Raw genomic sequence first — 13,955 nt, 5'->3', positions numbered from 1 at the left:
CTTTCATGGGCAATAATTTTGTACTGTCTGTATTCCTACTGTAGGAGCATGGTGTAGAATATTACACATCTCAGTCACACATTAGCTAGATAGCTACAACACACAGATAGTTACTCAAAAGACTAATATGAGTCATGAAGCCAAAATGATTCCTTTACTCTTCATCATCATCATCATCAAAAAAAGTATCCAGTTTTGCTCCCAATAAGATGCACTAAGGCTAGCTAGGCTGATATTGCTAGCTAGCTATCGACAGCAAAACAACTTACTCGTTTGTCATTTGCCCTCTTGGTCCAGCTGTTCTAGGCTGTCGCTGCCAGTTGATCTTGATCCTTGAGGTTCTGAAGAACGTCTCCAACACATCTCTATCCATATGTGCATTGAAACTTTGATGTCACAGACACATGATCCATGGGGTCTGCAGTGACCCTCTCCAGTAAGAACTGTCGGCGATCTAATTAGTTGCAGCACAAACATTCCTCTTCGGTCGGCATGGCTGGACAGCACCCGCATCGGCACCACCAGTCGGAGTCTGACTGGGGCTCCCCATCGCTGGTCTTGCAATTCTTGTTGTTGCTGCCTCAACTCCTCTTCAGTGTATTCCAGCTCAAATGAATAGGGTAGTATGCTCCTATATTAGTATGTAAAATAACATTAAAATCTGTTTCATCACCCAGCAATCGGTGTAACACAAAGGTCATGGTAATCGCTACGAAACATGACTCAATACATTTTTAGATCAGACAGCAGGCTCAACCAAAGACGTCATTGGTTGAACTCTCCCGGTGTGAAAATTCTAAAATACCGCTATGGTGCATAATTATGTCTGAGATACCTCTCATCCCTCATAATTATGTCTGAGATACCTCTCATCCCTCATAATTATGTCCGAGATACCTCTCATCCCTCATAATTATGTCCGAGGTACCTCTCATCCCTCATAATTATGTCCGAGGTACCTCTCATCCCTCATAATTATGTCCGAGATACCTCTCATCCCTCATAATTATGTAGGGAGACTGGAAAAACACCTCAAATAGTGTCAGTGAAGTTTCCCTTTAAGATCAAAATCACTTTTGTTTGGAGAATATACATAACACATTTGAAGAGGATCTATAGCATATCAATAGAGTTCCTATTTCCTCTTTGATCCTCTGTATGGATGAAACACTGTGGAAGAGAAGCCTTACAGATGGAGAGTGATTCTGTGCGCAAACATGTTCAGTTCTGACATCTGGTCTCTGACAGCTTACTGGGTTTGTTCGCTCTGATGAAATGGTGTGTATACCATTGTGCACGGTCTTGCCTGCTTTAATAAACATTTCTGCAGTTTTATTTGACAAAAGCCTTTCTGGCATTTTCCTGAACATGTCGTGCTCGCTCATGGAGTCAAAAGCTGTCTCCCTGAGCAAAATTCTAGAGGCGAGCTCAGAACTACAATGAAACCATGCCAAGTGTGTGCAGTGAATGAAACAGATCAAGGAAGTCCCACGAGAATGTTCAAGTTAAATATTAATAAACATACCAGTAGAAACTCATTCGCATACATAAAATGGAATTTTATTTGCAATTAGCGACTCTCCGAATTGACTGCGCCTCGGTTCATTGCAGGGATAGTCATGCAATTAGGGGCCAGTCTTTCAAGCTATTATACAAGTCATATAATTAAAGCTACAGTTTATATAAGATATACAGCCATGAGCCATGATAGTATCATAAACTACTGTGGTGAAGTTTTCCAGTATTTAAGAAAACCAACCCATTACTTATTGATACCAGGGCCAGATTGTATCAAGTCATGAACTGACAGTTGAAATCTGACATTGCCCCTTTATGTTTTTCAACATTTCAAAGAGAAGACAATCCGATTAACAACATCTCGAGTGTCCGTGCAGTTGGGAAGTGAACACAACACATAGCTCTCAGTTCAACAGCCTTTCAACAGTCTTTTATTCCCCTTATTAATCTTCTAACTCCACTATACAACACACACCATGAGGACCATGAAACAGATTTCCATCTCAGGCCCAATTCAATGCACCTCAGAAAAACATCCCACAATGCGATAACAGCATTATTACAGTATAATTCCCTGTATCTGGTCCTACAAAGCAGAGAGGACCAGACGAACTCTCTGAATGTCCTCAATAATGAGAAGAGATCCAAATAACTTGATCAGTCCACTCTACTGATAAGCCATTTCCTCTGCTTCTTTGAAAGAGAGTCTAATGGTCATTAGCGGTAGTGGCAAATTGTGTCCACCCCAGTACAATGGTGTTTCAGATGGGGGCGATGACATGGCCAATGGAGGCCAATAGCCCTGTCAGAAGGTCAATGATAAACTCCCCATTACTGCGTGAGGTAGTCTTTCCTCTGCTTTAATTAAGTCTGAAGAGAGGTTATCAGGGAGATATTTATGAAACAGACGGTGACCTTCAAGGAAACAATATTCAGATCAGGAAGTTGGAGTTGAAGTCCAGGAAGTTAATTGTTTGATATCAGTTTAGACTTTCAGCCCTGTGCAACAGCGTTAATACTTTCACTATTTCACCGCCACCTCATATATAACAATGAGGTGAGTTCTCAAAAGTTGTCCTCTGTCTGCAGCACCGTGACTTTAGCTTTATACAGTATTCCATGCATTATTATCACATCCCTGTTGAGCAATGCATTGTGGGAGGTTCCTGATGCTTACGCTTCCTTGTTCTGTGTTTGTTTACAGAACATTCCCATATGTTTCTTCTCAGGAGGGACTATGGTTGTTTGATCATGTAAGTGCTGCCTGAAGACCACCATTCACCACTATGTCCAGCTGATTCTCCTAGCTTCTATTTTCATCAGCTAAGTGTTTATTCATAGTTTTTATGTAATTGGATCGTTGTCACATTGCCATCTGAATTGGACACTGGTACAGTATCTATGCCAAGTGGGGGAGAATGACATAGCATGATGTCCAAAACTCAAGCCAACCGCTTTCTGATGTGTTAAATGGACACCAGGTCAGTTTTGTAACTGCCTCTTTTCTCCTAAGTTTGCTAAGTGTCCATTGATTAGAAGGGAGCAGAAAGGATTAAATGGTGCCCAAAACAAAGCTCTCATTGAGCCGCTACTCTATCAAAGCAGGTTTACATGAAGATGCAGTGTTCTCTAAAGACTTAGAGGAGAAAGCAAACTAAAGCCTCCCTCCCGTGTTTGGACAGTTCAACAGGAAATGTTGTTGATAAAAGTGAATAATTAAATCTTTAGCTTGTTTGGATGCACTTGGCTGTGTTAGTTTGAGAGGCCAGTAGGAAGGAGAGTGGTTCTAGTGTTGAAGACCAGTCACTTAGCAACGTCACCTTCCTTCCTCTTCCTCTCTCCTCTCTGGCTTCTGAAGCAGTGGGAAGTGATTTCTGTGTTCCTCTTTGACAGAGCTAAGTGGACATTGGCAGAACAAGTAAAACAAATGATGAGTAAACGTTGATTTTACGAAATGTAAACACATGTAGAACCACAAAACTGGAATGTCTTTGCAAGTATTGCAGTAATATAGATGGCAGGCTCTATCGTTGACTTAGTGTAATCAAACTTGCAATAGTAACGTTTATGGCTATCTTCAACTACTGCCTGTGTTGCTAGCGACTCGTGTCTTATTCTGAATGCTAAAAGCATCTACCTGTGAGGGGCTCTATTTGCTTATTTTACAGTATGGACACAAAAAGTGTATGTTATTGAGTCAATACTGTAATAAGAGTTTGAATTGAGCCCTACAGTCTTCTACTATATTCAATCTTGACATCATTGGCAGGAGGAAAACCTTCTCCTTCCTGGAAGGGTTTACAATAAAGAAGAGAGACAATCCTATGAAGAAAGAGCGCCTCATCTTCTTTCCCACCATTTTGACAAGTATTTAAAATGTCTTATTCAGTACTGTAACTCTCTCTGTTGCTCACCGAGTGGAATTTAGCCCCCTATCGGTCCGCTCAGTGGGTCAGGGAACTGTCTTACAAATACTTATCCCCAGTTCCGGTTCCCATATCGAGCCCCTGTAAGAGAGAACGGAAAACTGTCACCATAGTTTTGACACCAAACATTATGCAAATCAACTCCTGAATGAATGGCCTTCATAATCTCTGCCCTCAGGGCTAAATGGTAAAACAAAGACGAAAAGAAAAATACCCTATCCAAGTTTAGGGTCTGTCTTATATTATATAGAACAAAAAGTGGCTATGATTTAGATAATATTCCTCATTGTGCCGTGAGGATTGCCGTGGCTTAACATCTTTGAGGAAAAATGCTTCCAAACCATGAAATTAACATAATGAGTTGTGTCTATAGGATGACATAAGCCAGCAGAGAGATGTGACTTCAGAAGGTATTTTGAGAGGCTTGTTAATTTACAAAGAACTCTGTGTTTAATAGTCCCTTTATTATCAAACAGCCTAAAGACACTTTATGTGCCACCGTGCCCAGAATTAGAATTAGATATGGTAGACAAATGATCTCTTCGATATGCCATTAGCAAGAGGTCAATTTCTATTTCCAAAGAAGCTACTGTTCTTCACTGCCATTAGTTTGCTGACTTAAATACAGAATGTGATTGTCTAGCAACTAAAGCCTCTCCAAAGCACATCATACACAGAAGGCCTAAAGCGGTTTTGCGAGTGGTTTATAACATTCTAAAGTGCTGTATGAAAAGGTTATCTGGATTACACTGAACCAAAATAGTCTTAAATTCAAGCAAAATAAAGAGGAAACTTGCTTAAAATTGAAGAAATTGTATACTTATTACAAAATGTCCCCTCTGGAAATGTGCCTACTGGAAACGTAGTAGATTCAGACCACAAATCTGATACTCAAAGAATTATAATGGTCTCATACTCACATTGATAGGTGTGATGAATTCTTATTACAAACCAATCAAAGGCTCAAATCAACCTTTTAAATCCTTTCTGACATACAAAATAGTGGTGGTAATTGTCATGAATCAATTCTTAAAGTTATCAAGATTCTTATCAATGGTGCAATTTTCCACTGCTCAAAGACTTGCCCCAAACCTGCTCATTAAGAATGTGTTACACCAGGGACATGTGTTTGCCATTATATTTTTTCTTATGGCCCCATCTGTGTGTGTGTGTGTGTGTGTGTGTGTGTGCGTGCATGCACACATTCACTGTGGATCTCCTTCCCTTCCTCCACAGCCTCCACAGTAGAGTTCCTCCTGGGCTGAACGCTTCAGTAAACCCAACCTACCCTGGCTCTCCCCACCCATGTGACAACATCTTCATTTCCTGGCCATCTGAAATACATTGAAGGTAATGGAGCCCCCACAGGAGATCAAACACTGATATTTCAGCCTGGCATTAAAAGAGATGGTTCTTTGATAGGGGAGTTGATTATGTACTCTTTGATTAATCGTTGATGAAAATGTATGGTGCGTCTGTCTCTAAAGACATACGTTTTTGGGGTGATGCTTTGATGTGGTGGTATAGTTTCAGTGCTCTAAGGCTGAATCCTGGTATTTTAGTTTTCATTCAGTTTCAGTAAAAAAGGAACACCTTGAAAAAAGGTTGAACGACAAAACCTGGAAACGTACAGTTTGCTGGTATCTGTGGTCAAATTGGAATTTTGTTGATGGTGGATCTGCCCTGAAAATTGGAAACTTTTCAAAAATAACTCCTAAAAGAAATCTGTTCAGTTTTCACTGCATGGGTATGCAGCCTCCCATCCCAATGTGTTTAGCCCTCCACACAAATATCTCTGAGATCCTCTGCCAATATTTTGGAGGTTTGGCATGTGAATTACATTTGGGACCATATCTAAATAACTGCAGACACTTCGAACATTTGAAGGGCACAGTTTCTGATTTGCTGCACCCAGAGCTGCGGGTGTTTTGTTTTTGCCGCGTAGCGTTAATAAGGCTATTATAGTAGAGTTTCAGAGTCTATTTCTGACATGCGACTGTGCCCAGTTGGGGTACAGAAAAGGGGGTGCTGGTGCTGCAAAGACCAAGGCAAGGAGGATAGCGTGGGCCCCTGACACAGTGGAGTAATGGCTGCCAGGCCTTATTGGATAATCAGACTGGGACCAGCCACAGTCAGAGAAATTGAGGTTGAGATCATACTGGCTTTGTGATGCTGTCCTGGTAGCAGCACCACAGCAGAGAAGCATAGGGGTTTGTGACTACTGCAGCCTAATGCCTAATCTCTGTCTGTGCATTTCTTTGTATGATAATATTATATTCTACCAGGGTTGTTGTACTCTAATCAGTTTGGGTAATACTGTCATTTCTCCTCCTCGACTTAAATAAACTAAGCCAAAGACAGATAGTTCATCTTTCTTATAAAACAGATGAACTATTAGCTCAATAGGGTCAGTTAATATATGGAGAGTGCAGACTTACTAGAGTGATGCATTCTTCAGTAAAGCAGCCACATACTACATGTACAGTACCAGCCAAAAGTTTGGACACACCTACTCATTCAAGGTTTTTCTTTATTTTTACTATTTTCTACATTGTAGAATAATAGTGAAGGCATCAAAACTATTAAATAACACATATGGAATCATGTAGTAACCAAAAAAGTGTTAAACAAATCTAAATATATTTTAGATTTTAGATTCTTCAAAGTAGCCACAGCTTTGCACACTCTTGGCATTCTCTCAACCAGCTTCACCTGGAATTAATTTCCAACAGTCTTGGAGGAGTTCCCACATATGCTGATCACTTGTTGGCTGCCTTTCCTTCACTCTGCGGTCCAACTCACCCCAAACCATCTCAACTGGGTTGAGGTCGGGTGATTGTGGAGGCCAGGTCATCTGATGCAGCACTCCATCACTCTCCTTCTTGGTCAAATAGCCCTTACACAGCCTGGAGGTGTGTTGGGTCATTGTCCTGTTGAAAACAAATGATAGTCCCACTAAGTGCAAACCAGATGGGACGGAGTATCGCTGCAGAATGCTCTGGTAGCCATGCTGGTTAAGGGTGCTTTGAATTCTAAATAAATCACCTACAGTGTCACCAGCAAAGCACCCCCACACCTTCTCCATGCTTCACGGTGGGAATCACACATGCGGAGATCATCCGTTTACCGACTCTGCGTCTCACAAAAACACAGTGGTCAAAATCTGAAATTTGGACTCATCAGACCAAATTACAGATTTCCACCGGACTAATGTCCATTGCTCATGTTTCTTGGCCCAAGCAAGTCTCTTCTTATTATTGGTGTCCGTAAGTAGTGGTTTCTTTGCAGCAATTCGACCATGAATGCCTAATTCACGCCGTCTCCTCTGAACAGTTGATGTTGAGATATGTCCGTTACTTGAACTCTGTGAAGCATTTATTTGGGCTGCAATTTCTGAGGATAGTAACTCTAATGAACTTATCCTCTGCAGCAGAGGTAACTCTGTGTCTTCCTTTCCTGTGGCGTGAGAGCCAGCATCCTAATGGGAGCCAGTTTCATCATAGCACTTGATGGTTTTTGCGATTTCACTTGAAGGAACTTTAAAAGTTCTTGAAATTTCCAGCATTGACTCACCTTCATGTCTTAAAGTAATGATGGACTGTCATTTCTCTTTGCTTATTTGAGCTGTTTTGCCATAATATGGACTCAGTCTTTTACAAAATATAGCTATCTGTATACCACCCTACGTGGTCACAACACAACTGATTGGCTCAAATGCATTAAGGAAATAAATTCCACAAATTAACTTTTAACAAATGCACACTTGTTTATTGAAATGCATTCCAGGTGACTACCTCATGAAGCTGGTTGAGAGAATGCCAAGAGTGTGCAAAGCTGTCATCAAGGCAAAGGGTGGCTACTTGGAAGAATTTTTAAATAAAATATATTTTGATTTGTTTAACACGTTTTTGGTCACTACATGATTCCATATGTGTTGTTTCATAGTTTTGATATCTTCACTATTATTCTACAATGTATAAATTAGTAAAAATAAAGAAAAACCCTGGAATGAGTAGGTGTGTCCAAACTTTTGACTGGTACTGTACATAAATTGGAAATCTACTGTAGCCACAATCCCTGATTACTCCCTCTCCAAGGACAGTGACTGGGCACCAGAATAAATTATTACCACAAGATTAACATCACACCAAACAATCATCTAGAGTGGGTATCAAGAGCCCTGAGTATGATGGGAAAGAATTTGAAGGAGTCAAGTTAGATCACTGATGGATTTGTAATGGGTAATTTTCTGTTTTTTTGCCCAGTCATTCATGTCAGCCTGTGGTCCAGTGTGGTTATCACTGTGAATTTCAAGATGAGACTTGCTTAAAGAGCCATGGCACTTGCTAGAGAAAACCTCACTTAGTCCAGCGCTCTGTCCCTTAACTTTAATTGGATCATTTTAAGTGAATTAAACTTTGGCCATCATGAATTATATGTATTTAGAGGATCAAGAAGTAAAAAAACAAAAAAAAACACAAACTGTTTTCCAGAGTGTGTCTGCTCTTTGCTATGTGTCTATGTACCCTCTTTGTAGCTCTGATTGTAATAATACATCAACTGTAGCTAACTGACCGAAGCCAAGGAAACTAGTACTATGACAAATGGCATGCTTAACAGTTGTTAGGCGTGTATGATGTGTTTTGCCCTGTTGCCTGGCTCTAGCCTGGGCCTTTAAAAACACATCATAACATGTTGTGGAAAGGAGGCCAAACGGTGTGCTCCATACACGTACATGTCATTGAAAGTATCGGAATGTTTTTTTACGATGAAAGGTAGAGCAGTTTTAGTCTCGATTAGAACAGTGCCAAAGCTCTTTAACGATAAATACAAAACCCTTCGGAGAGGTTTTGGATGGCTAAACAACAATAGATCACTTACACTGCAATTTAAACTGGAGTGAAATCGTGCGCAAAAGTCACATGGTCTACCCGTGTGCTACATTACTGTATGTATCTATGCCAGTTACATCATATTTTGTGTTTAAGTTCTTCTATGGCACCGTGATTGTGCAAATATAAATGTACAGAAGTTACCCTTCTCCTATTCCCTTCCAATGAAAGAGACAGTTGTTTCGTCTGGTTGCATTCCCCCTCCCTGAGGCCATATTGACAGAGACATTTCACACCAGAGAGGAGAAATGCCATACGGTGTCGTACATCTCAGATCACTTGGCAACCCTTTGGGATGGAGCATCCAGATGTGTTAGAGCGGAGGTTCTGTTCTGTGTTCCATCTTTAGATACCAGCCTTTGGTCTCCCTCTGCCATTTGGGTTTGATCTTCCCTTGCATATGTTTCTAGTTGACGTAACAGCACACCACGGCAAATACCAGGATTTGTATTCGTCTCTCATTTTAAAGAATGCTTCTATAGTTGTTGTCCCTTCTGTTGTCTAAATTGTACAACTTGTGAAAAAGGAAAATAGTCTGACTATTACACGTTATGATTAATGTACCCGATTTTAATTACAATCTAATGATCTTTTGCCATCTGTTATTCAATATTCCTCCTATAGGTCATCGAAATGATCATTCCAAAGGCGTATTAGGCTCAATTTCAGTTACATGTTGTACTTCTAAATTAGAACAATTGAAGAGAAACTGATACCCTGACCACGCCTCCGGTGACCCCTAGTGATGGTCCAAATGCCAGTTGTCACAGAAGCAGGAAAAAAACATATGCAAGTCAGGCTTGAGTTGAATTCCATCTATAATGGCACTTCACAACCACTCAGCAAAGTGGGGACTGTACAGCTCTATTTTTCTGAATAACACTGTGAAATTCAGAAATCCTCCTAGACAAACGGGCTTGAGATTCAATGAGCAAAAATGTGCATGTGATGGTGATGCATGTTTCTGGGTGTCCCTCGGGGGTCCGTGAATAAAGTTATTCAGTAGGCTTAGGGATGTCAGGAGAGGCTTAAATCCCAGGGGGGTGAGGTGGGGGGGGGCAGAGTTCTACACTGCTTCACCCAAACACCAAGACCCTGCACAAGTCACATGACCATGCTTAACGGGGCTGGGGCCCATGTCCTAGAGTAGTCTGAATAAACAGCTACCGGCGATGTGGAGACTCCCCTAGACTCCACTGGCTATCCACCACCACTCTCAGCCAGCAGCCAGTCCAGATTATTTACAGCATGCTGGTGCTCAAAGCTTTTCTACACCCTAAGAAATAGGAGCATAGAAATAAGATACCATGACCACAATTCAGGCAGAAAATGTATAGTCTTTCCATAATGGAATCAAAAATAGTAGACTACTGTTTTTCAATTGTGGTATGACATGGGCAGTTGACACCTTTTTTTAACTAGGCAAGTCAGTTAAGAACAAATTCTTATTTTCAATGACAGCCTAGGAACAGTGGGTTAACTGCCTTGTTCAGGAGTAGAACAACAGATTTTCACCTTGTCAGCTCAGGGATTTGCTCTTGCAACCTTTTGGTTACTGGGCCAATGCTCTAACCACTAGGCTACCTGCCACCGCCAAAGTGCCTTGTGCACTTCAAGGCTTAAAAAGTAAACTACAATTAATTGTGCAAATGAGCAGGTTGAAAAACGGACTGGCTGTTCAAAGGTCATAAAATCAACTTCTCACCTTTCAGACATGGCTCTCTAGAACATTCTTCCTTCTTCTTTGTGGTTTAACAGAGGTTGGCATCCAATATGTTGCTTTACTGCCCCTAACTGGAATGTAATATAAATACATTATAATTCGTGATCCAAAATGGGGAAAAAATTATAAAAATAAATAAAATAAAAACCACCCTTCCAACTGACCCTACATTCATAAAAAATCCACAACACCATTCCCCTACTTTGACCCTATCTGCTCCTGCATCCTGCCAACGGTCTGAGAGGACGGGACACTACCACTCAACACACCCTGTAGCTCTGAGGTCAAATCTCATATACCCAAATACTTCTCTGCAGCTGCCACCAACATCTATTTTCTGTGATTTACGTTCCATTTCTGCGGTACGGTTGTTAACCAGTTCTATGAACGCTGAGAAGCCAACCTTACTGAAGCACATATCACTCATTGGCCTATCCCTCTGTGCTGGCCCAGATCTACTACTCACAAGGATCCCTCACTCTTGACCCATCCTCCTCTACTTTCTTCACTGCCTCAGCATACAACACCTTCTGCACTACTCTGACTCTAGCCACCTCAATCTGCCTCTCTCGCACCAGACACTTCCAATCTACAGCAACATGAGCACCCCTACAGTTGACACAACTTTATCCACTGAAACTACACAATCCTCTATCCCATGCCCTCCGGCACACTTCCCACATCTTGGAATCTCCCTCCTACAAACTGCTGTGACATGACCATAAACGTTGCACCTGAAGCACTGCAGTGGATTCGGCACAAAAGCTCTAACATGATAACTGGTATATCCTAACATGATTTTGTATGGGTAAAGACTTTGACTCAAAAGGACTGACAGTGACGCCTCTGTTTCACCACACTCACCACCGGGTTTACGTTGCACCAAACAGCGGGCATCACAAACACCAGGAATCTTCTACTTCAATTGTTCTGATTCAGATGGGTTGGGTTAAATGCGCTAGATACATTTCAGTTGAATGCATTCAGTTGTACAACTGACTAGGTATCCCCCTTTTCTTTTCTTTTCCCTTTCCACCTCCACATTTAACGCTGCACAAGAAATCACCCCTTTCAATGGTGCCCTGTTCCTAAGAGCAAAGCAAGAAACAGATCTTGACCCAAGTTACGTGACACAAAGTGCCCACTCCCTCAGAAACACAAACAAATATCACAAGTCCACTACAGGTTACCTTCACCGATTCAACTGCACCCAACTCCTTTCCCACCCACCCTGAAACCACAAATGGATCCACCAAAAGGCAAGAATCCACTTTCTCCAAGAATTTCACTCCTACTGGACCAGATTCTTCTTTATCATGTCCATTTATGCCAGGCTCAGGTTCCGAGCTCTTCACCATACCTTCCACCCCACTTAACTCACCCTCATTCACTTCAATTTCACCTCCAGAACTTGGTTTGTTGTGCGGCTCACTCTGTTTGAAGTTGACACCAATCTTCTTCGACACCTCATCTCCATTTTTATCGGCATCTTCCTGAAATTCAAATCCAGCCTCTGCTTTCCTCATTTTCTTAGACCTCTTCTTCCTCTGTGATTGAGGAAACGTCGCTACACTTGTTCACCCAGTTCTCATTTTCGCTCCCTAGAACAGGCTCAACACACCTGCTTTATACTGTGTCTTGAGTAATTTACTAATTGGGTACACTTGTAAAATGACCTGCCTAAAAAAACTGAGCCAATCACATTATTGAAGACGTGACACGCTTAACCAAACAATGAACTGCTGAGGATTGGGACTGATAGTAAGCACTGAGTTATGCTGAGAAAATTAGGATGAATGAATCAACACAAAACATACAAAAACACTAGCTCTAAGTAATAATTTGCATACACAATTAAGAGTCCAATGTCTAGTTAAGGAGCTTCTCCCTCACAGATGGTAGTTAGTATTGTGTGTTTACCATATTTGTATTCCTGCAGGAATGGTAATTGTTTGACTAGTTGTCAGAGCGTATACAGACGTTGTGCCGATGTTTTGCAGTAGGCGAAGGTGTAAATACAGTATAAACTAGCTCCTCTCCACACATTTCATTTGGGCTGAACACGCCTTGCCGGACCATAGGCTTTCCAGATGCTGTGGTAGGAAGTGGTAGAACTCCAATAAATACATTTCCACTTTTAAAACTTTGGAGCAGGAAGGAGAACTCGGATCAAAGATATGACACTTGAGCCAGGTACCAATTACACAGAGCTGAGGATACATTCTGGCTCCATAATATTTACTGTGAAGTCATTCCTCGGCTCGTGTCGGTTTCATATCATTAACTCCTGTGAGACAACTATTTTGAAGAGATCGGACACTTTTGTAAACATGCCAGTTCAACCTACAAACACACATTCTGTAGGCCGACTAACACATACACACTCACGGAGCCACATGTGCAAGTAGATAGTGAACAGAGGAATTGAACTGAGCCACACGCTACATCTTGGTTTGACAGTTCGCAAACTTTTCAACAGGCAGCCACCCTCAGTGCTTTGTGTTAGTTAGAGTGAGAGTATAGAGACCTCCAGGGTTGGACTGAGGGGATCCAGGCAACAGCCTCCCTAGCACTCCAGCACTGTCAGCGGGGAGAATACTCATATGTTCACCTGGCTGATTCTCAATGAAGCTGTTCTTGTGTGGGATTTTGAATGACGGATAGGATGTGCCTTTCTTTCATTTATACTGTATACAATTCAGTTAATGGGAGGAGGACACATTCATGTGGGTCTACTGTAGACCTATTGCATGTGCCTCAATATGGGAGGTTTAGTCAGATGATCAGTTACTCTTGAAGCCGAAAGGAATGAAATGTGACGATCGAGGACAGGGTCATATTATACCTTATGTCATATGACCATCTGGTGATATTCCCCAGTCGCAACGTGACACCCAACAGCCTTGCTATGCTCACATGGTCAACAGTTGGACCATGGGCCCCTCTACCACTCCCCTCACCTCCACATCTATAAACTAGAAGCTTACCCATTGATCTGTTTCTACAGTATCAACACAGTCTGCAGTTTGGTCCTGATGTTGACCTCCTTAGTGCCCTCTCACAGCTCTTTCACATGAGAGGACAACGTTCCCTAATCCCAACAAGCCATTTGAATGGTTATCAGCTCAAAACTGTCTCGATTTGCTCCCTAATCTGGCCCTTTTATCAGATTATAACAGATTTATCACGCTCTCCCTTCTATCTCCGTTTTGGCTTTGGCATGGCAACGACTCTTAGCAACAAAGTGGTGTGGGGTACTGAACACTTTTTGTTTCATGTCCCAACCAGGTTTATTGGTGATTATACAAAAACAAGTGGAATTTATATTCCAGGGGTTTTATAATGGATTTGTGGGCTCATTCCTTTAAGTGGAAGTTCTAATCGGATAAGAGAGGA

Source organism: Salmo salar, chromosome ssa25 (genome assembly GCF_905237065.1).
Source record: "Salmo salar chromosome ssa25, Ssal_v3.1, whole genome shotgun sequence".
In the NCBI taxonomy this organism is placed as follows: domain Eukaryota; kingdom Metazoa; phylum Chordata; class Actinopteri; order Salmoniformes; family Salmonidae; genus Salmo; species Salmo salar.
This window is presented reverse-complemented; position numbering follows the sequence as displayed.